We start from the raw sequence: 24,921 nt of genomic DNA on the forward strand, positions 1-24,921 counted from the left end.
ATCAAGAAATGTTGCTTTATATTTATCCCAAACCCTTCATATTAAAGATAATCCATTTTCTCTTGTTCCAGTGTCTGGAGACAAAGAAAAATCCATAATGCATTTGAAGACCATTCTTTCAGTCACCCCACAGTCTCCTCCAAGTTAAACAATCTCATCTTCTTTAATCTCTTTCTTTGAAGGTCTTATTTTCCAATGCCCTTTGAGACTCTTCTCAGGGTCCCTTCACTCTCTCTTCATTCGTCTTTAAATATGGAGCCTAGAACTAGATAAAGTCCTTTAGTAAGTATTGAGTACAATGGTAAACTTCCTTTCTGGTGATCAGACTGTTTTGCATATTCAGGTTTTTTCAACGTTTGTGATAATGGCCACATTCCTGTTATTGGTCATCGAGGTTGTTTTCCATTATTTTTGCTAAGTAAATTATGGCATATTAACTCAATGAACTATTAGGCAGCCACTGAAAAGGGTCATAATTATCAGGAGTGTATGGCAACAGAGGGAGAAAATGTATAGTTAAGTCAAAAAAGGCAAAATACAAAATTATGCGGCCCCTCATCTATGGCTTCAAGGTACTTCATACAGCACTTTATTATAGCACTTAGCATTTTATATTCCTGTCATTTGTTTCTGTGCTTATCTGCTCCTCCAACCCAGTGGAGGCCCTAGTCAGTGTTTGAATTATCTCTGTTGCACCAGCACTGGGTATCTGTCCTTACAGGGAGTAGGTACTCAGAAGTGTTTGTTAAATGAATGGATAAATAGGAGCCATATAAAAATGCCTAAACATGGAAACAATAGCTTAGACATAATAGGAGGAAATAGAGATAGTTGTGCTAGAATGGTGAAATTACAAGTGTTTTATTCTTCTCAAATTTTTTCAACTATTTTTCTTACCTGGCAAAAAAGGAGGGGACAAAAGTCAGTGTTTATTCCTGGTCAGCTTATAATCAACAGGTCCCTCAATATCTTATTTTCTATCCATGTACCTTGTTTCATTGTTACTGGGATGTTCTGTCTTGGTTTCTGGGTAGGTCCTTTGGAAAAGATTGCTCTAAAATTCTTAGCTCACTTTCAGAGGCACTGCTTGACAATATCCCCCTTCCCTTACGCCTGGGGAACATCTTTCTAATCACACCTGGGTGTAACCATAATAAGTGTGTTTCAGGGACATCTCCTCATCTGAACTTCCTAACAATCCTGGAAGGTAGTTAAGGTAGGGAGAAATCTCTGAAACATGAGAAAACAAAGGCTTAAAGAGTCTAATGGTGATAGAGACAGAGAATGCAAGATTAGGTCCAGAACCCAGGTCTTCTGACTTCAAAGCCCATGAATATTCCATCACACCATCCACTGCTGGGCTGTATGATCTCAGATATAATGACCCCAAGATTCCCTATGCTCTGAAGTCTGTCCCTACTTGATCCTTTCAGTTGCTAGGTAAAAAGGCAGGCTGGGATAGAAATGAAAAGTTAGCATTTACTGCATGCCTACTATGTGTCAATCAATCTACCTACGATGAATACAATTATTATCCGTACTTTTTAGAGAGAAGACAACAGACTCAGGGGGGTAAGGTGATTTCCCAAGGTCACACAGCTGGTAAATGGCAGAGCTGACATTCAAACTCAGGTCTGTTTGATTCTAAAACCCAGGCCCTTGGCACTATATTAGAAAGGGTGAGAACTTTCCCTCAAGTTAGTGTTCTGGCCTAGGCTCCAAGATCAACTATTGACCATCTCTTTCTTTGGCCCCATCTCCTTAAAGGGAGGAGGCAGGCTCAGAATAAAAAGCTACAATGGGCAGGTGGCAACTGTTGCTTGACTTCCTGTTGTATGACAACGAGTAAGGTCAACTATATGCAACTCCCTAGCCTGTGGGAGTCACTATGAAAGTGTTTGACCTCTATTCCAGGCCCAGAATTGTGCTATCTCAGCTCTAACCCTATGTCAAATCATATCTCCCCTCTCACCATACCATCCTCTTTGCTAACCTGTGTTAATTTGGGTAGAACAGTGGAGGGAACATAAACCACTGCATTCTCAAAGTGCTGCCCTGGATATTAACAACTAACACTCATATAGCCTTTACTCTGTGCCAGTCATGTTCTAAGTGCCTAACACATTTAATCCTCACTGGTATGAATTAGATACTATTATATTCCAGATTTTACTAATGGAAAAATTGAGGTACAGAAAGGTTAATTATTTGCCCAATGTCATGCAGGTAGTGAGTGGCAGAGCGAGGTTTGAAGTTGGGCAAATCTGCAAGACTTCATGTTCTTAACCACAACACTGCACTGCCACTCCAGTTGTGATGTGAGAACACAATAACAAAGCACAATGGAAATGCCTTAATTGATGTGAAAGCTGGCAGTAACAACAACATGCCTACCATCTAGACAATACTTTACAGTTTACATAGCACTTTCTACATCTGTGGAATCAGTTGGTCCTCACAAGAATGGTGTGAAGGAGGCAGCACTGATATTATTATCCTCAGTTTTCAAGAAGGCAGTATAGAATAGAGGTTGAACATCCAAGTTATGGAATTTGACTTGGGTTCAAATCCTGGCTCTGTTCTTTCTCAGCCATGTAACATTAAACATATCCTTGTTGGGCCTTAAGATCCTCATATGTAAAAATACCTTCATAGTGTTACAGGAAGGAATTAATGAAGTAATGTATGTACAGTGTTTCACACAGTTTCTGACCCAAAGGAAGCCAGCAATAAACGTTGGCTATTATTATAAGATGAGGGAACTAAGGCTCCAAGAGAAGGGTGCATATACAGCACTCAGGGAGGCATGGGCAGAGCAGGGCTTAGGTTCTAGGCCCCTACCCCCAGTCCAGTGTTCTTCTAAGGTTCCTCACCCTGAAGCCATCATTTTATATTTTGACAGGTAAACCTGCTGCAGGACTACTAAGAATCAGCATGGCATCAGAATGTTCATTTTGTCTGTCACCCCTGCCCCCCACCACTGACAATGGAAATTTAGCACCTAGAACAAGGCTGGCACATAGCAGGCCCTCAGTAGGTATCTGCTGAATGAAAGAAATACCTAAGCCATCAAAGTGCTCTCAATGGACCCTGGGGAGAAAGAGACTAATAAGACCACAGTCTTTGCCTTCAAGAAACCAACAGTCCAACAAGAGATATGGACTTCCAGGTAAATGATTGACCAACAGAGTGATAAGTAATGTCCTAGAGGACTGAACAAAGAGCTATATTTTGGAGAGGAAAAATCCCCTTTCCATTAATTTGTTACTAATTCCACTATGCCCTGGAAGCAAGGAGAAGATGACAAAATCCTTTAAAAGAAAATGGAGACTTAGAGGTGAAATGACTTGCCTGGGATCATCCACAAGCAGATCTCAAATCCTGAATTCAAATCCAAAGTTTTTTCAGTAATACATTCTGCATTTTTAGATGAGAGCCAGCATTCTGATTCAAGTGGGAAGGGATTTGTATCAATTCATCCAAATGGACTAAGGTTAGCTTTCTTATTAAGAATTCCTCAACTAAGGAGTTGGGATACATTGGATGGCACCAATCCAAGCAGGTTTTGAAACTTCTTGATCTGAAGATGGCTGTGTCAAAGGCTAGAAAATGATCTGTCCAAGATGATTGGGGTGTGATCTGGAGGCAAGGGGAAATCCTTCATGTTTTGATAGGGCACTGCTCCAATAATGACTTGGGGTGTCAAAATGTATTTCAGCTCTGCCAATTAAATGGACTTCTCAAATGAAGGCTATAGATCAGGCTGTCTGAGCCCACTGAGCGTTGAGCATGATGAACTACTGCTCACTGTTATGGTCAGGGATAACAAGGAATTTGGCAACTCTACTCCATGGTTATTTGGCATCACTGCAGAGTTATATGAACCCATCAATATGCTTCAGGAAGGAAACATGAAAATGATTATTGTGATGATTAGTTAGCAGTAGTATATTACTAAAGTCTTCTACAGAAATCACCACACACACAGCATTAAAACCCAAGCAGGAGAACTTTGTTATGTGTCCTCCTAGACAAAGCGGTTTTTGACATCTCTTTCTCCACCTCATATCCAACACAGTCTCTCTCTTTTCCCTGTCTGTCTCTCTGTCTCTGACTCTGTCTCTGTCTGTCTGTCACACACACACACATTCTCTCTCTCTCTCTCTCTCAGCTATCCCCCTCAGCTCAGATTATCTATACCAATTCAAGGAATATTATTTCAACCATTTACCAGCTTTGTGACCTTGAACAATTTACTAAACTACTCAGAGTTTTGGGTTTTAGATCTGTAAAATGTAGATACCAATAACTACCGCCTAGAGAGTGCCTGGAATATAGTAGGTGTTCAGTAACTGGTAGCTGAGTCAGAGGTGGTGGTACCATCTGGATGGCAGGGAAGGAGTGTCTCAGGATGGAGGTATGTATGTTAGAAAGTAGCGGTTTTTCTACAGGTTTGGGTGACTGAGATGGACTGACTAATTCTGCTTGCATCAGGCAGCACCAGCAATCTTGATGCAGACTATTATATAAGTTACAATAAAAAGCAACTCTTCTTTGGTATTAGAACTTACTTGGACATCAAGACTGCTGCAAAAGCATGATTTCCAATCTTCATCTCTTTTCTGCCTACCTCAGACTGCCACCAATTCCAAAACATTTTGCTCACTGGCTTATGCCCACCACCCTTTGTAAAACTCTGAACCCACTTTTATCACTCATTCCCCATCCCGACTCTCCCAATTACAACAACACAATATTTTCCTCAACTACCCTCCTCCTGCTGACAGATGACAAGTGTGGGCTGTTGTAATGATGGATTCCCAGGCAGTGATTCAAAAGAAAACTGGGGATTGAAGATGATGTATACAGACTATTGAAACAGTTTAATTAAATAAAAATGTATGAAAGTGAACTGTTATGCTCCAGACAGCGGTGCTGCTGATGAGTCTTGTCATTGCAATATTAATCTTCTGTCCATGTGATAAGAAGACTCGTGTTCCCCTCTAACTTACAGGTCAGTAAGTCCCTGCTGCATTATCTCTCCCCTGGGGTATGGATAGAAGTTTCACCAGAGTCAGCTCCTTGAGCAGGCTATAGAAAACAGCCTGGGAGACCATGAGCAGCAGTGATGAAAAGGCCCCTCAAACCCACTGCTCCATAGTCTCAGCTGGCCACTGCAGACAGAAGAGAGACAGTGACAGAATAGACTCCAGGGGAGGAATCAGAGACTCAGAGAAAGACTCAAAAGAAGATCCACGAGCTACAGGAGGAGTGGAAGAAAAAAATAAAGCAGGAGGGAAGGGACAAATAGGAGAGAGACAGATCAACACAGTAAGCAAGTGGACCTGAGGAAGAAGGACAAAAGAAGACTGGCCAGGTGAATGAGAGGACAAGAGAAAGAATAGAGCACAATAAAGGAAAAGGAGAAAAAGACAAAAGTAGCTAAAAGGGCTTTGAAGAGAGGGAAAATGAGAATCAAAGAAAGGAGAAACAAAAAAGAGACAGCTAAATGGAATGGGGGGGCAGAAATTACCAGGGACCAAACCAATATATTTTTTGCTTCACATTAGACAACCCTTGCTATTTTCATAATAGGATTGCATTAGACACCTGTCAAGGTATCACCTTGACAAACAAATGTGAAAGATACTGGTTTTGATATTGACCACACATTTAAAAGCTGTGGTAACTAGGACAAATTAGGGAGGGAGATAAAGAAAGAGAAGCCAAGAAGAGGCTTAAGAAGCCAGAATTTTTTTCCAAAGTAGGGAGAGATAAAGATTGAGGAGGAGGTGGAGGAGGTAGTGGAGGAATTGGTGGATGTGGAGGATAGGAAGGAGGGAGGGAGGGGGGTTTGAGATAGAAAACTACACATATGCATACCCTAAAACTAATTTTTGTTTTTGGATCAGTAGCCTTACCATTCACTCTTTCAGCAAATGAAGGTGGTTACTTTTTCTGGACTTCCATCTCTCAAGCCTGCATCCTTCTCCCCATCCCTACAACCCCAGCCTCTACCCAGGCCCTCCTAAATCAACACTTGGGGGATTGGGATTCCATCTATCCTAGCCTCTCTTCCTCCCACCCTGCCTTTCCCTCTAAACTCTTACTCCCAATCTCTTCCTGGGCCATCCCTGAACTCTGGGACGCTTACCCTGTTATGCTGGAGTTTGGGTTGCCAGACTAGAGACTGGAGGCTGTCTTTCTGTCCAGCCACCATGGCAACAGTGTGGGATTCTGCTCTGTGTTGGACAGTGGTGTCTGGGCTATGGTCTGAAGAGGCTAATTTCCTCCAGGTAAAGATTCTTGTAAAGAGAGAAAGACAAAGAGAGGAAAACGGAGAGGGAGAGAAAATTTTGCCCATTTCCTACCCAATTAATTTTCTATTAAGCTAATTTATCATTATTGTTCTATTAAAAATATAACGCATTATTAAATTAGTTTGGCCCCAACAGTCTCCAGTTACATATTTATTTTCTTAGAAATCAGACAATTAACATGTTCAGAAGTTATCTAAGTATAGCTATGGTCTAATTGAATAAAGCAAAACTTAGGGTCAGACAGACCCTCCAATCTTCCCTCTCTCCATGCTCCCAAATGCTTTGTTCCTACCTTGCTTGTGACATGTATAACATGCCCATAATTAAAAGTTGACTTTCCTGCCTCCTCAGCTGGACTTTGAGTTTCTTAAAGGTAACCATGCGTCTTCATCTCTGGGTTGCCTAAGAGATACATAAGAATTGGCCTAAACAAATATTTGTTTTGGAATTAGAGATCTTTCCTGCCTAGTTAAATCCTGTGGGTCCAGTCACCATTTAGGTGAGCAGTGAAACTTTTCTTTTGTCGGGGGGAGGAAAGGGAGACAAACAGGGAAATTAACATGTATTGGACACATATCTATCAGGCACCGTGCTAATCCTTTTCATGAGCACTGTTTCCTCCAATACTCAAAATAATCCTAGGCAGTAGATAGTACTACCTTTATTTGGCTTATAGAATAGTGAGGCCCTAAGAGGTTGAGTAACTTGCCCATTGTCACACAGCTCATCACTACCAGGGCCTAGAATTGGACACAGGTCTATTCAGTTGCAAAACCCATGTTCTTAACTCTACACTACCTTAGCTCCTAAGGTTATTAAAGCCTCTTAATGTCCAAAGCCACTGTCTTTTTTTTTTTTTTAATATACTGGTCCTATTCAACTCCTCTAAACACTGATTCCAGTAAGCATCCTCTACTTCTCAAAACTTTCTCTTCCCTTGGCTTCTGCAGCATTATTCTGCCCTAGTTTTGTTCCCATTCTTCTGACGACTACTTCTCAGTCTCCTCTGCCTGCTGGTCTCTGACTCTTTGTTCTAGGTGTTCACACTCTCTTTGGGCAACATCATTAGTCTCAAAGGTTTTCTGAGCATCTGGAAGTGGTAGGCTCCCAAGATTGTATTTTCAACTCTACGCTTTTTCCCAAAGTTTAGAACCAAGTCACTACTACCTCCTGAGCCTCTCAAACCCAACATGTCTAAAATTCAACTCATCAGTCTTACCTCCACATTCTAACTTCTCCCAACCTTGCTCCTACTCCCATCTCCAGCATAACAAGATGTCAGCTTCACTGGTAATCAGGAAAATGCAAATTAAAGCAACCATAAAATAACATTTTAGCCCCATCAGAGTAGCAAAAATGTAAATCTCTGATAATATTAAATGTTAGTGAAAGTACAGGAATACTTTTCCTCTTATATGTTGCTGGGGTGTAGAGGTGGGGTCAGAAAAGCCTTTTTGAAGGTGATTTGGCAGTACCTATTCAAGTTTTAAATGTGACTAACCTAAAAAACAATTCTACTTATTAGTATTCACTCTAGAAAAATATTGTCACATTGTACACAAAAAGGAATATATTACTAAAAACCATTAAACTGTACATTTAAACGGATGAATTGTGTGGTATGTGAATTATAGCTCAATATATCCCTTATCTAAACAAACAAAAAAGGAATATATAAGAAGTTTCATTGAAGCACTATCTTTTTTAGTGTGGTAAAATGCATATAAGATAAAATCAACCATTTTAAGTGTACAGTTCAGGGCATTAACACAATGTTAATTGTGCAATGTTGTGCACAGTGTTGTACAACCATTCATCACTATCCATTTCCAGACTTTTTCATATTCGTAAACAGAAACTCTGTACCCATTAAACAATAATTCCCTATTCTCCCCTCCCTCCAGCCCCTGGACTTCTAGTCTACTTTCTGTCTCTATGAATTTGCCTATTCTAGGTGCCTAATATAAGTGGAATCATAAAATATTTGTCTTAATGTGTCTGACTCACTTCACTTAGCATAAATTTTTCAAGCTTTATCCATTTTGGAGTATATATCAGAATTTCATAATATCATCTCTTTTTATGTCTTAATAATACTCCATTGTATGTATATTCCACATTTTTTTATCCAATCATCTCTTGATGGTCATTGAGTTGTTTCTTTTAGCTATTGCAAATAGTGCTGCAATGAACATTAGTGTACAAGTATTTGTTTGCATCCCTGATTTCAATACTTTTGGGTATATACCTAGAAAAGAATTGTTAAATCATATGGTAATTCTATATTTAACTTTTTGAAGGGTCCTCAAACTGTTTTCCACAGCAGCTGCACCATTTTACACTTCTGACAGCAATGCAAGAGGGTTCCAATTTCTCCACATCCTAACCAATACTTGTTATTTTCTGTTTTGTTTTGTTTTGTTTTTTAAATAGCCATCCTTATAGGTGTGAAGTGGTATCTCATGGTAAGTTAGATTTGCATTTCCTTAATGACTAACAATGTTGAATATCTTTTCATGTGGTTTATAGGCCATTTGTATATCTTCTTAGAGAAATGTCTATTCAAGTACTTTGCTCATTTTTGAATTAGGTTGTTTGTTTTTTATTTTTGAGTTGTAGGGGTTTTTATATATTCTGGATATCAATCCCTTACCAATATATAATTTTCAAATATTATCTCCCATTCTGTGGGTTGCCTTTTCACTCTCTTGATAGTGTCCTTTGATGCACAAAGTGTTTTAAATTTGATGCAGCCCAGATTATCTTTTTTTTTTTTCTTTTGTTGCCTGTGCTTTTGGTAAAAAAGTAAAACAGCCATCAATGGAGTCTGGGAAAATGAGTGATACATCCATATTACAGGACTCTGTACGGTAGTTGAAAAGAATGAAGTAGGTCTATACATGGGAAGATGATCAAGACAAAGTGTTAGGTGAAAAATGCAAGTTGTAGCCCATTCACACAACACACACACACACACACACACACACTTATGGCATCCAGTGGCTTAGAGACTGAATGAATGTGCTCATATATGCCCTCATCCCTGGGCTCTTCCTGCTTCTTCAGTGAAATCAGTATGAACAAAGGCTCCTTAAAATGCAAAGAATATTAATTACAATATTTTGTTTCCAGCTACAAAGTAAATACAAAATCTAACACAATATCCAATCCCCAATCCTGTTCATACAAGGTCTCCCTGACCCCTGAGTTCTTGGAGATAAAAAGCTGGACCAAGATTTGTAGAGAAAATGCAGAGGCCACTACACTTGTCTGTATTTCTCCTTACGTGATTATTCTCCATGATTCTATGATTTCCCTCAAAATCCCATACGAATATCATTGCCTATGCCAGCTTACACAAATGAATTAGTGAGTTCTTCTACTGCTATCTAATTCTTGTTATTATTTCATATGTCTGTCCACCATCCCTACTCCTCATTAGACTGTGAGCACTTTGAGGGAACAGATTGTGCTACATTTGATTCACATTCTTTACCCCTGGTGCCTAGTGCAGTGCCAAGATGGGGAAAGTTAAAAGCAAATGTTAAATTTTTATCATCATCATCATTGTATCATCATCCAAAAGGCCCACATTTTGCCTGCATAGTCATGGGGCTGATGTGGGGTATCTACAGGTTAACAGCTCACCAAAACATGGCCTTTGGAACCAGGTAGAAAGACATGAGTTTAAATCCCAACTTTACCATTTACGAGCTATGTGAACTTGGGTAAGTCACTTCACTTCTCTGAGCTTCAGTTTCCTCATCTATAAAACAGAGGTAAATAATTGGGCCTTCTTCACAGAGTTGTTGTAAGGATGCCATGTAAATGTGTGTAGATCACACAGTGTACAATAGGCACTTAAATAGTAGTTTTTATTATTAGGGCAGTGTACCTGTAGGTGCCAGTGGAGACCTGTGTCTGCATGGGCCCAACTATTTGTCCATATCACTCATTCTCCCAGCAACTCCACATCAGAAGTGTTGTGTCAAGCTGTCATTAGGCTCTCAAACAGGCCCACAGACTGAGAAAGGAGCCAGAGTATTAAACTCTGAAATGCTTAATCATGATATCCTGCCATGGAGACAGCAGCCCATTTGTTCAGAAAGAGAAACACTTAGTCCCTAATTTCTCAGAGGCCTCCAATATAACTGTTTTATTTGTTGTTGTTGTTATTTTTAACATCTTTATTGGAGTATAATTGCTTTACAATGGTGTGTTAGTTTCTGCTTTATAACAAAGTGAATCAGTTATACATATACATATGTCCCCATATCTCTTCCCTCTTGCGTCTCCCTCCCTCCCACCCTCCCTATCCCACCCCTCTAGGTGGTCACAAAGCACCAAGCTGATATCCCTGTGCTATGTGGCTGCTTCCCACTAGCTATCTATTTAACGTTTGGGAGTGTATATATGTCCATGCCACTCTCTCACTTTATCCCAGCTTACCCTTCCCCCTCCCCGTATCCTCAAGTCCATTCTCTAGTAGGTCTGTGTCTTTATTCCCGTCTTGCCCCTAGGTTCTTCATGACAATTTTTTTTTGATTCCATATATATGTGTTAGCATACGGTATTTGTTTTTCTCTTTCTGACTTACTTCACTCTGTATGACAGTCTCTATGTCCATCCATCTCACTACAAATAACTCAATTTCGTTTCTTTTTATGGCTGAGTATTATTCCATTGTATATTAGTGCCAAATCTTCTTTATCCAGTCATCTGTCAATGAACACTTAGGTTGCTTCCATGTCCTGGCTATTATAAATAGAGCTACAGTGAATACTGTGGTACATGACTCTTTTTGAATTATGGTTTTCTCAGGGTATATGCCCAGTAGTGGGATTGCTGGGTCGTATGGCAGTACTATTTTTAGTTTTTTAGGAACCTCCATACTGTTCTCCATAGTGGCTGTATCAATTTACACTCCCACCAACAGTGCAAGAGGGTTCCCTTTTCTCCACACCCTCTCCAGCATTTATTGTTTGTAGATTTTTTGATGATGGCCATTCTGACTGGCGTGAGATGATATCTCATTGTAGTTTTGATTTGCATTTCTCTAATGATTAATGATGTTGAGCACTCTTTAATGTGTTTGTTGGCAAACTGTATACCTTCTTTGGAGAAAGGTCTATTTGGGTCTTCTGCCCATGTTTGGATTGCATTGTTTGCTTTTTTGATATTGAGCTGCATGAGCTGCTTGTATATTTTAGAGATTAATCCTTTGTCAGTTCCTTCATTTGCAAATATTTTCTCCTATTCTGGGGGTTGTCTTTTCATCTTGCTTATGATTTCCTTTGCTGTGCAAAAGCTTTTAAGTTTCATTAGGTCCCATTTGTTTATTTTTGTTTTTATTTCCATTTCTCTAGGAGGTGGGTCAAAAAGGAAATTGCTCTGATATATGTCATAGAGTGTTCTGCCTATGTTTTCCTCTAAGAGTTTGATGGTGTCTGGCCTTACATTTAGGTCTTTAATCCATTTTGAGTTTATTTTTGTGTATGGTGCTAGGGAGTGTTTTAATTCCATTCTTTTACATATAACTGTCCAGTTTTCTCAGCACCACTTATTAAAGAGGCTGTCTTTTCTCCACTGTATATTCTTGCTTCCTTTATCAAAGAAAAGGTGACCCTACATGCGTGGGTTTATCTCTGGGCTTTCTATCCTGTTCCACTGATCTATATTTCTGTTTTTGTGCCAGTACCATACTGTTTTGATTACTGTAGCTTTGTAGTATAGTCTGAAGTCAGGGAGCCTGATTCCTCCAACTCCGTTTTTCTTTCTCAAGATTGTTTGGCTATTCGGGGTCTTGTGTGTTTCCATACAAATTGTGATTTTTTTTGCTCTAGTTCTGTGAAAAATGCCATTGGTAGTTTGATAGGGATTGCATTGAATCTGTAGATTGCTTTGGGTAGTATAGTCATTTTCACAATGTTGATTCTTCCAATCCAGGAACATGGTATATCTCTCCATCTATTTGTATCATCTTTAATTTCTTTCATCTGTGTCTTATAATTCTCTGCATACAGGTCATTTGTCTCCTCAGGTAGGTTTATTCCTAGATATTTTATTCTTTTTGTTTCAATGGTAAATGGGAGTGTTTTCTTAATTTCACCTTCAGATTTTTCATCATTAGTGTATAAGAATGCAAGAGATTTCTGTGCATTAATTTTGTATCCTGCTACTTTACCAAATTCATTGATTTGCTCTAGTACTTTTCTGGTAGCATCTTTAGGATTCTCTATGTATAGTATCATGTCATCTGCAAACAGTAATAGTTTTACTTCTTCTTTTCCCAATATAACTATTAATGTTGACCTTGGGAAAGTCTTTTCTTTTTTTCTCAGCTTCATTTTTTCATCTGAAAAATGTAGATAATACAGTCTTCCCAGGTAATAAATGGTATTATATGTCAAAAGTGCTCTCTTAGCTATAGGGTATGCACACATGTAAAAAATGGCTCCTTTTGACTCCTGGCACTGTTAACAGGAGACCAGCTTGAACTGAGTATTCCCATGGGATAGGGAGAGTGGTTCTCTCCTCGTCTTAGCACCTACCATCTGACCAGACCACCTCCCTTTGCTCTGCCTATTTCATCCCTTCGCATCCTTCAGGGCCAAACTCAAATTCCACTCCCTATAAGAAGTCTTGAATATTGTAGGCCACCACTAGACTCTTCTTTTTAACTTATCTTGGATTAGTCCCTTGAAAAAGTGTGTTGCTCCAAACTCTGAATTCTCCAGGGATGTGAAAGGCAGAGCAGAGTTCTAGGTCCTGCATTTTGATTTGGAGTCATACAGAGGGTTTGGGTCCTGGTTCTACCATTTACTAGCAGGATGACTTTAGATAAAGTCACGTTCCCACTTTGAGCCTCAGCATTTTCATGTACAAAAGGGGAATACTATTTATTGACAGGTCTGTTATGAGGTCAAATGAAATGTTGGATTTGAAAGCATTTTGTAAAATTTCACAGAGATTTAAGCCATTTTTATTACTATTATTACTATCATAAAAGGACCAAGGACTGACCAGGACTGCAAAAACAGTTGCCTAAGTATTTCAAGTACTGTAGATGCCATAGAGTTCCCCAAGTGTTCTTGGTGACTTCCATCATTCCCTTTAACCATTGAGCCTGGACACTTTACCCTGCTGGAACCACCTCCTAGATTTCACCCCTTGAGGCCTTACAAAGTCTGGTTTCCCCAAAGAAAGGGCCTTCTCACAAATGACTAGTTGCTGCCTTTGAGCATACACAAATTACTGATTAGGAGGATGCTGATCATTTGTTCTCTGAGTAAAAAGAAGACCAGCATGGAGACCTGGCTGAAATAAAAACAGGTGTTCAGACTTGCCTGTTGATGCCCTTTGTATTAGGAGTAATGGGCCAGCCTAAATCTGGACCAAGGAACACAAGTGAGGGAAGACTGGCAAGAAGGCAAGTGAGCAGAGGCAGCAAACAGAAGGCCAGCCCAATACCATGGAACTTTCCCTCTGGACCTCACTTTGCAACTCACAAACTAAAACAAAACAAAACAAAAAATCTCTCAACTTCGTGACACATTTCCCTGACCAAGAGTTTCTGTCATGAAACAGGCCTGAACTGCTGTGACTAGAAGTCTATTTCCGAGCAAGAATATTCAAGTTGGAGGGTAGTCATAGTGAAAGCTAAGTCACTAGGCCAGATACCTCTGAGAATTGCATTCTCAGCTGTAATTTCTCACCAGGGTTTAACCACAGAGCTGTAGATACTTGCTCCCACACAGACTGACTCATGCAGACATGCAGACACACTAGAAGGCAGGCATCTGCACACACCTCAAGCAAAAAGATGCAAATGAACAGGCCCATAGATCCAAACACATACAAAAAAGCACCAGATATCAAAATACCTAAAGATAAACTCAGATAAAAGGCTATCTATATAGATATATATATATATATATATATATATATATATATATATATATATATATATATATATATATATATATATATATATATATATAGGGAGAGAGAGAGAGGCACTTAGAAGCAGAGAGTTAAGAAAACACATTGTAGTCATGCTCAGGGACACCCATATGTGCATGAAAGAAGTATTTCAACAGGCATGTAGATGGACAAAGATGCATATATAGGCATATGTGAACAGGCATGCACATGCACAGAGATATAGCAAGAAAAAACTACACTTACTATACTCACATAAGTACTCAACAGACATGGATATAAAGACATGGAGGTATAGAGGCCTGCTAACACTGAACTCCTAAGCATCAGTTATTATATCTGCATTTATAAAACATCTTCACCAAGGAAATGCACATAAACTTGCCACCAGTTAGCACTGAAGTTGATCATGAACTTAAAGGATATAATAAAAGTAAATCAAATTACACATGCTTTAAAAATTTCACAGCCCACCCTCCAATCTGCCACAGGAAAGGCAGCCAAAGACATCAGCAGCAGCAGGATGTGTGAAAGCCATAAAATGTCCTCAATTTATCTCATAGAAAAATTAACCTCAGGGAGAAAAGGTTAATGTTCCCAACTTTTTTGTAGTCATAAAATAGCTCAGACACCCATTTTAAAAATTGCCTCCATTCCACATGCTGGAAGCTCTAATACTTGCAATATGTCTAGTAAAAAGAAAGCTTAGAGGAAATAAATGGTCCTGGAGGCCCAGTGAGTTCCAAAGGGACTAAGAACGAGGTCTTACCTCATTAACGTATTTGGTTCCTGGTCCCTGGGGCTTCAAGTATCCACCAATGTTCTTGCAGGTTTCTAGTGTCTTGGAACCCTGGTCCAAGTTACCTGTGGTAAGAGAATACCCTTTAGATTGAGTACAGACCTCAGCTTCTTTTAGAGAGGTTCTGGCTGCCAGTCCACCTGATACACGTCTCAGAGCCACCAGAATTCAGGTGGATGAGGGATGGGAGGGAAAGTTATGCTCCAGTGAGTCCAGTGATGGGGAGAAAAGGGGCTAAAATTAGTCAAGAAGGAATCCAAAGCCAATATCTGAAGTATCCTGGACCTTCTTATACTGCTCAGAGAATATCTTGTGAAAGGAAGAATCTCAGGATCCTGTCAGGAACTGCAAAGCAAGAATTCCAGGTCTGAACAATTTTCTAGTACTTGAAATCTTAGGTGGTATGGGGAGCTTGGTTAATTAAAATATACAAATATTGTCAAAACATTGTTTCCATCAATAGCTCTAATTTTTTTGCCCCTCCCAACACTTCCCCAGTTCTAACTTTTCATTCCTTTCTGTAACCCACCTGTTAAGAAGAAATATGAGTAGTGGATGTGTCCAGAAATCTGGGAGTAGGAAGAGAAACCAAGGACACATCTAATCAGACCCAATTAGCAAGTGAAATCTGTGTTCTTAGAACAATCAAAGAGCACTGCCTCCATTTAAAAGATGAGGATACTGAGATTCAAAAAAGGGAAAAGATTGGAACAGACCACACACAAGCACAGAAAGAAAGCCAGCAACAATGAGTTTAAATCAAGTAGATATAATTATGGGTCACATATATAAACCCCATGATAACCACAAATCAAAAACCTACAATAAATACAAAAAACAAAAAAACAAAAAGAAAGGAACCCAACAATACTACAAAGGAAAATCATCAAACCACAATAGGAGAAACAAAATGAAGAAATTAAGAGAGAAGAACTACAAAAAAACTGGAAAAAAAGGTAATAAAATGGCAATAAGTATATACCTATAAATAATTACTTTAAATGCCAATGGACTAAATGCATTGATCAAAAGACATAGGGTGGCTGATTGGATAAAAAAAACAAAACAAGACCCTTGTAGGCTAAATACAAGAAACTCACTTCAGGGCCAAAGACACACACAGACTGAAAGCAAAGGGATTGAACAAGATATTTCATGCAACTGGAAAAGATAAGAAATTGGGGATAGCCATACTCATATCAGACAAAATAGACTTTAAAACAAAGGCTATAGCAAAAGACAAAGAAGGGCATTATATAATGATAAAGGGATAAATACAAGAAGAGGCTATTACAGTAATTAACATATATGCAGCCAATACAGGAGCACTTAAATATATAAAGCAAATGCTAACAGATATATAGGGAGAAGTTGACAATACAATAATAGTAGGAGACTTTAACACCCCACTGACATCCATAAACAGATCATCCAGACAGATAATCATTAAAGTAACAGTGGTCTTAAATGACACAATAGACCAGTTGGAATTAATTGACATCTATAGGACAGTACATACATTAAAGAGCAGAATAAATATTCTTTTCAGTTACACGTGGAACGTACTCCAGAGTAGATCACATAATAGGTCGCAAAACAAGCCTCAACAAATTTAAGAGGATAGAAATTATGTCAAACATTTTTTCAGACCACAATAACCTAGAACCTAGAAATCAACTGTAGAAAGAACAATGGGAAAAGAAAAAACACAGGGAGACTAAAAAACATGCTACTAAAAAACAAAGGGTCAGCAATGAAATCAAAGAGGAAATTAGAAAATAACTCCAAGTCAAATGAAAATGAAACGCAACTTTCCAAAACCTATGGGATGCAGCAAAAGCAATTCTAAGAGGGAAGTTTATAGCAATACAGGCCTTCTGCATGAAACAAGAAAATCTCAAATAAACAACCTAACCTACCACCTAAAAGAATTTTTTAAAAATCTAACAAAACTAAAAATTAGCAAAAGGAAAGAAATAATAAAGATCAGAGAGGAAATAAATAAAATACAAATTTAAAAAGAAGAAAAGTTCAAAGAAACCAAGAGCTGGTTTTTTGAAAAGATAAACAAAATTGATAAAACATTAGCCAGGCTCATCAAGAAGAGAGAGAGAATCCAAATAAATAAAATAAGAAACAAAAGAGGAGAAATAATGGCTGAGACCACAGAGATACAAAAAATCATGAGAGAATACTATGAACAGTTATATGGCAAAAAATTGGACACCTAGAAGAAATAAATAAATTTCTAGAACCATATATCCTGCCAAGTCTGAGTTAAGAAGAAACAGACAATTTGAACAGACTGATCACTAGAAGTGAAATTGAATTTGTAATTAAAAAAAAACATACTCACAGCAAACAAAAGTCCAGGACCAAACAGCTTCACATGAGAATTCTACCAAACATTTAAGTAAAACTAATACCTATCTTTCTCAAACTAAAAAAAAGTGAAGAGGAGAGAACACTCCTAAATCCATCCTACAAGGCCACCATTACCCTGATACCAAAACCAGAAAAAGATATTACAAAAAAATAAAATTAAAGGCCAGTATATTTGATGAATATAGATGCAAAAATCATCAACAAAATATTAGCAAACTGAAGCAAAAAATATATAAAAAGGATCATACACCATGATCAAGTTGGATTTATTCCAGGGTCACAATGATGGTTCAACATTGGCAAATCAATCAATGTGATACAACACATTAACAAAAGGAAGAATAAAAATCACATGATCATCTCAGTTGATGCAGAAAATGTATTTGACAAAATTCAACACCTATTCATGATAAAAGCACTCATCAAAGTGTGTATAGAGGGAACATGTATCAATAAAGTGCATTTATTACAAACCCACAGCTAATATAACACTTAATGGTGAAAGCTGAAAGCCTTATTACTAAATTCAGGAACAAACAAGGATGCCCACTCTCACCACTTCTGTTTAACATAGTATTAGAAGTCCTAGCTATAGCAATCAGACAATAAAAAGAAATAAAATATATCCAAATAGGAAGGGAAGAGGTAAAACTGTCACTATTTGCAGATGACATGATACTTTATATAGAGAACTGTTAACTCTCCGTGCAAAAACTATTAGAACTAACAAATTAATTAAGCAAGTTTCAGGTTACATGATTAATATGCAGAAATCTGATGATTTCTATACACTAATAATGAAATATTGGAAAGAGAAAGTAAAAAAAAAACACAATACCTTTTAAAATCACATTAAAAATACCCAGTAGTAAACTTAACCAAGGAGTTGAAAGACCTATACTCTGAAAACTGTAAAATATTAATGAATGAAATTGGAGATGATAAAAGGAATGGAAAAATATCCAGTGCTCTTGGATTGGAAGAATTAATATTGTTTAAATGGCCATACTCCCCAAAGCAATCTACAAATTTAATGTAATCCCTATCAAAATACCCATGACGTTTTTCATAGAACTAAAACAAATTATCCTAAAATTTATATGGAACCACAATAGACCCCAAAGACATAAAAAGGAATGAAATATTGCCATTTGCAGCAACATGGATGGACCAGAGAGTATTATTCTTAGTCAAATAAGTCAGAGAAAGAAAAGTACTCTGTGCTACCACTTATATGCAAAATCTAAAAAATAATACAAGTAAATCTATATGCAAAACAGAAATAGACTCACAGACATAGAAAACAAATTTGTGGTTACCTAAGGGGAGAGCAATAAATTAGGAGTATGAGATCAACAGATACAAACTATTATTATAAAATAGATAAGCAACAAGGATATACTGTATAGCATGAGTAATTATACCCATTATCTTGTAATAACCTATAATGGAATCTAATCTGCAAAAATACTAAATAGCTATACTGTGCAACTGAAACTAACATAATACTGTAAATCAACTATACTTCAATTAGAAAAAAGAAAACCAGTAACAGAACTTAAGTCTTCTGACATCTGGCTCAGTTATCAAACATGGCTAAATGATACCATCACCACAGAAATACTCAGATAATGGGTAAATATACCTCAATTTGTTCTTACCTTGTCAGAGCCAGTGTCTTGCTTAGGACTGCTTATAACCTGCCCCAGAGTGTTAGGTTCTTCTTGCTGTACCCTCCAACACTCTAGATCAACACCAACCCAGTGCTACCCCTACTGAGAGGGATAGGTCCTCAGTGGGAAATGTCACTGCCAAAACAGGCCTCTGAGTCAGCCAAACTTCAAGAGATTTGAGCACAGCTCAGCAAATATGCGGGATGATATGATAAGGGTAATGCTTGCATGGAGTCTACTTCTGGGATTCTGGTCCTTTCAAGTAGGAACCCCTCCTACTTCATTTAGAAAGTAAATCTTACCATTGTAAAGCTATTATACTCCAATAAAGATGTTAAAAAAAAAGAAAGTAAATCTTGATTTCTATTATTGCCATCAACAGATATATATGGATTATCAACTATGTTAGGGGCCTGGACAGGTACAAGACATAACTCATATTTCTAACTTGTTTATTGTTATTGCTATTACTATCATTCCCATCTAGTTGTATAGCACCTCAGAGCTTATAAATCACTTTTATATTTTTATTCCTTTTGAGACTTATAGCATTGCCTGTGAGGTTCAAATTATTATCCTAATATTACAGAAAAGAAAACTGTCTCAAAGTAGTAAAGTGATTTATTCCAGGTCACACAGCTAATAAGTGACAGGGTCAAGAGTCAAATCCTGATATGTGTGACTTCAAAATTTTTGCCCTTTCCAGCACACCAGGCCATCAGAAGGCAAACTCCACTGACTTTCTAATTTTGTTCAATAAATGTTTGTTTCTTGAGTGAGTGAGTGAGTGAGTGAATGAATGAATGAATGAATGAATAATGAGAGGAAGTAGCTCGTGTACTAGGGCAAATTCAGGTTGGGCCCCACAGTGATGTATGTGTGTGTGCATGTGGGGTAAGTTCTTGGGCATATGGAATTGGTAGAGGGCAGTGGGGAGAAGGAAACTGCCATCACTGTGCACCCTACAAGCCAGAAACTGTGGCAGGGACATTTATAGATTCTGTTTCACTCAATCCTCATAATGATCCTATGAGTCAGATGTTATCCAGCATCTCATTCCTCAGATGGTGAAACTGAGGTCCAGAGAGGTTATGCAACTTTCCCACAGTGGCAGAACAGAAATTTGAACCTGGGTCTGTTCAACTCCAAAGCTGATTCTCTTTCCACTATAATAGTCTGCTTTGGGAACCTCCTGATTGCAAGCTGAGAGGAAGGAGCCGGTAGGAGTGTTTATAGAGAAAGATGGAAGGACAGAGACTGAGCACTAAAAAACAAACTGAAGTCCTTCAGGCCCTGAGCAATATGGAAGTAAAACAGGTACTAAACATAATGGGAATGGGATCCTTGGATCTCATGGCCATCAGGGTCAGGGTTATAAGAGGAGCTGAATGACAGTAGGTTTCCCAAATGAGATCCTGATGTCATCCTCCTCCCTAGGGATATTTTTAACCCAAGTGTCTGTTTGGGACCTTGAGAAGCAGAGCTGCAACGTGGGAGCCACTTATATCCCTGAGGTGAGAGTGGCTGCTGAGGTGATGGCAGGACCTGTGCCAAACTCAGGGGTATATTTTCCCACCCATGGCTTACAAATAAGCCCAGAGCAGTCCACAAGGTAGCTATTAACCTTGACTTTGCCAGGCCCTCCCCCGAGGGACTGTTATTTGTTGTTAACAGTCAGGAGTGTGGTGGGGGTGGGGCACTCTGATGCACTTGGCAGTGGAGTGGTAGCAGCTGTTAAAAAGCCTCTGAACTGCTAGGGGGGTTGGGTTCATTTCCTAAAAGGGAAGGAGGAGGGAAACAGCTGTGACCAGATCCCCTGCTTTAGACCCCCTGGCCTGATCTCCCAGGGGATTGCGCGTGAGTGCCTTATTCTCAGGCAGAGGACGTAGAAAATATGGCAGGCTGCTGCCTTGATGACGTGATTTGTGCCCACCGCCTGCAGTCTTCTTAAAGGGGAAGGAAGTGGCTGGCAATTCCAGAACAGGTGAGCTTGAATGGAAGCAAGGCTTGGAATTCCAATGTTTAAGACTTTGCTCTAGAACTGGAGTAAAATCACATTATGACATGGCTGAAACTCAGGAGGTTGAAGCCCCCAGTCATAACTCTGTTGCTGACTTATGACCTTGAGCAGGTCCCTTCTCCTGTCTGAGCCTATTTCCCCATTCATAAATCACGAGGACTGAGCAACCTCTAAGGACCCTCCTAGCTTTGACAGTGAAGGATTATCTCCCTTCAGAATTCTTCACTCTTTCCTTTTACCATCTCCCTGGCTTCTGGGGATTTCTGAGAGAGATGATGCTACAAAAGACCCAAGCCTGCAATTTCTTTGGCTCCTACCTTCCTGGAATTCTGGCAAGGAATTGCAGGGTGGAAATAAGCTCCAAGTCAAAGCATCCCACATGTCCTCCACACATGGAGTAAGGAGAATAAAAGAGAAAAGTAGTGTCAGGTCCAGAGAAGCTACAGAGACTTTGGGGTTGAGGGAAACTTTGGGTCATGGGGAAGTGGGATCAAGTTTCCCAGAGCTTGTAGACACTATAGAAAACTTTGGAAAGGAATGTTGCGAGGTCTGGTGTGTCCTTAGCATTCTTGCAAATTATGTTGCTGTATAAAGGACTGGGGTTGGGGCCTGTTAGGGGACTGTTAGTGTGTGGTCTAAGGTCCATGCGTAAGAGAGCATCGGTTCTCCCATTTGTAGCAGAAGATGAAGCTTTACTTGTGAGTGACAAGAGTCTGGCAGGCAGGGTCAGTGAGCTGAGTTAGAAAGGATGTACCCTGAAGCTCTGGGAGGTAACTGAGGTGTTGATTGGGGGAATTCTCTGCGTTCTGAGTGAGGTAAATGAAGCTGCCTTGAGCCTTGAAGGGCTTTCCATGGTCAGTGGTCAGTGAAGCGGGGAAGGACCTGGGACCCACAGAGAGTAAGTCTAAGCAAGATGCAAGAGAGAGGGGGCTAGAATGACCTCATGGGAGGTGGAAATAATGGGACTGGTCCATTTGAGGCCAGGAGGAGGGTGTATATCATTGTGAAAAGGGTGAAGAGGAGGAACTAGAGTTTATGAGACCTAGAAAGTATTGGGTACACAGGGCCTGGGGGAAAAATGAGGCTTTGGGAAGATGGGATATTTGAGTGCATTGAGATAAAAGGCCCTCAAATAAGGATATTTGCATTTTATTGATAAAAGAAGAACATGAAGAGGGAAAATCTACACCCAGGCATTGCTAACAGTGAATTTTCAAGTGCCAATAAGGAAGAGTACTAGGGAACTGGGAGGAAGGATTGTAGAGGAAGTAGGGTAAATGTCAACACAATCTGTCTATGCATGAGGCCTGCCTGGCATGTCCCACCTCAGAAACAAGGGCATAAAAGGCATACCTGTGCAAAGCTTCCTGGGTCTCCTCCAGCCCACTTGATCCAGCTCCATGGGGATCCTCTGTGAGATGGGAAGAGAGTGGCATTTTTCCAGAAGGATTTTGAGTGGTGAAGTCCTTGGTGATGGTTCAGCTGGGGGAAAGAAAGCCTGCAAAGAAAACTAATCAGGATCAGTTACTCAATGGGGGTGGGGAGTGGGCCAACACTTGGCTTAAACAGCAGAACTTCCAATTTGAAATATCATCTAGTCCAGCCACCAAATTCAGGCAGGGTTACCATGTAGCATCAATAAATGCAAGCAAAGATCCAACTACCAAGAACCTAAAAGACATCAGGGAGTGGAGAAAAGGAAAATAAACAACTGATTTAAAGAAAACAGCATCTATTTGTTTTTCCTTTCTTGGGCATTTTTTGTGTGTTTGGTTAGTATTGGGATGGAGAAAGTGAGAATTCTGCATCTGCTATAGACTTTAACCTTTACTCAATGTGAGACCTGGGCAAGTTAATTCATCTCTCTGAGTCTCAGTTTCCTCATCTGCATAAAAGGGATTGTGGTAATACCTACCTTGCAGAGTTACTAGGATCAAGAAATGAGATAATGCACATAAAGTACATAACAAAGTACTTTAAAAAAAGAGAATGTGTATGTGTGAAAAAATAAGAATGAGAAAGAGAGAGAAGGAGGGGGAGAGAGAGAGAAAGAGAGAGAGAGAGAGAGAGAGAGACTGATTGAGAGAGAGAGAAACCTTCTCTTGCCAGAAGCACATCTTAGCTAAGACCAAGTCCAAGTCCTCTCCTTTGATATCAACATAACCAGCTGTTTTCATCCCCAATCCTTTCTTTTCCAAAATCCTGACCTCCAAGTGGTAAAAGAAGGAAGTAACTAACATCTGTGAAATATCTGTATAGCATCTGTTATGTATCAGTTACCCTGCTGAGTATATTTATGCATACTATCTCATTCAGTCTTCACAACTACTCTGTAAGGTAGATAGTAGCCCATTTTACAGTAAGGAAACCAAAGGTCAAAAAGAAAAAATGAGTTACCCAGGGTCACACAACTAGTAAATGGTAGGTCTATCTAACTACAGACCAGAAAAGATAAAAAATAATTCCTGGGCCTACATTCTTCAAGTTCCTCCTCAATACTCCTAAGTCACAACAAACATAGTACAGGTTTCTTCCACCTGTATTATTCATCCCTAAAGGGATTGGATGTGGAGAGAAGTTAACAGTTTGGATGGCACAGTGTAAAAAACTAATAAACCAAAACTTCAATTAAATAGAGGCCAGAGATCAGAACGGGGAGCTCTTAGGACCTGTGATGATAGCAGAGCCCAACAGGAAGAAGAGTCCTTTCCTGGCAAGGACTAAGCCAATGAAAAGCCATGGACTCTTTGTTTACTAAAACCCTCCCAACTTCCTTTTCATCTCTATGAAAGTGTTCTCCTTCTCTTGCTGTGCAGGAACTTGTACTTGGCTCGCCATGGTTACAGACCCCAAATTGCAATTCTCTGCTGATCCAGAATAAACCCATCTTTGATGGAGAAATATCTGGCAGTATTTTTATTTCAGGACATTTTGGTGGCCTAAACATGGACCAGAGAAGACCACTAACAGCAATGGAGTTGGTGAGCAAACAGGTGTGGTGCCCACAATTGAGCCCACACTCATTCACTGCTTTCTCCCCAACCCTGGAGTTTGAAAGTTTGTCTTTCTCCTGGATCTGAGCTCTTTGTGTTTGAGACTTTCCAGGCTTCATTTGGGATCTATTTTAAGGTTTCATCTTTCTGGTTAAGACCTGGTTCTGTATACAAGTATTTGGCAATTTGGTCTGATTTTAAGATCAGACTGTTTAAACAGAAACTGGTTAAAAAGTCCTTCAGCCCAATTCCTCCAGAAAAAGGAGCTGCTTCTCTGAAACTGTGATGGGTTTTTTTTTAGCTTTCAGCCTATTACTTTGAAACAGGGGCTGTTATCTGGAAACTGGATGAAAAAGCCTTTGGCCTGGCTCCTCTGGGACCAAGCTGTTTCCTTAGAATTGGCTGGTATTCAAGCTTGCAAGCTGTTTGGATTGAGCTGTTGGTGCTGTAAGCCATTTGAACTGTTTGAAAATTGTCCTTTACCCTAGAGAAAAACCTCTAATAAATGGGATCCTAAGTATTTTGAGGGCACCCTCTATTACAGGGACTCCGGCAATTTTATGTTTTAAACCTGTGGTCCTTCCTCATATGCATTTCTAACTAAATGGACCAACCTGACTAAAGGCAATTTAGAATACCATTGGCCATTATGGGAAACTTTTGAAATCCCCAAACTTAATTTCCTTAAAACCAAATTGGACTACAATAGCCTAAAATTTTCCAGAACTGAGTGGAATGCTTATTTCGGTTGGTATTTTGAGGTTTCCCAACATTATCAGGAATCTACAAT

Source organism: Eschrichtius robustus, chromosome X, assembly GCF_028021215.1.
Source record: "Eschrichtius robustus isolate mEscRob2 chromosome X, mEscRob2.pri, whole genome shotgun sequence".
NCBI classification, from domain to species: Eukaryota; Metazoa; Chordata; class Mammalia; order Artiodactyla; family Eschrichtiidae; genus Eschrichtius; species Eschrichtius robustus.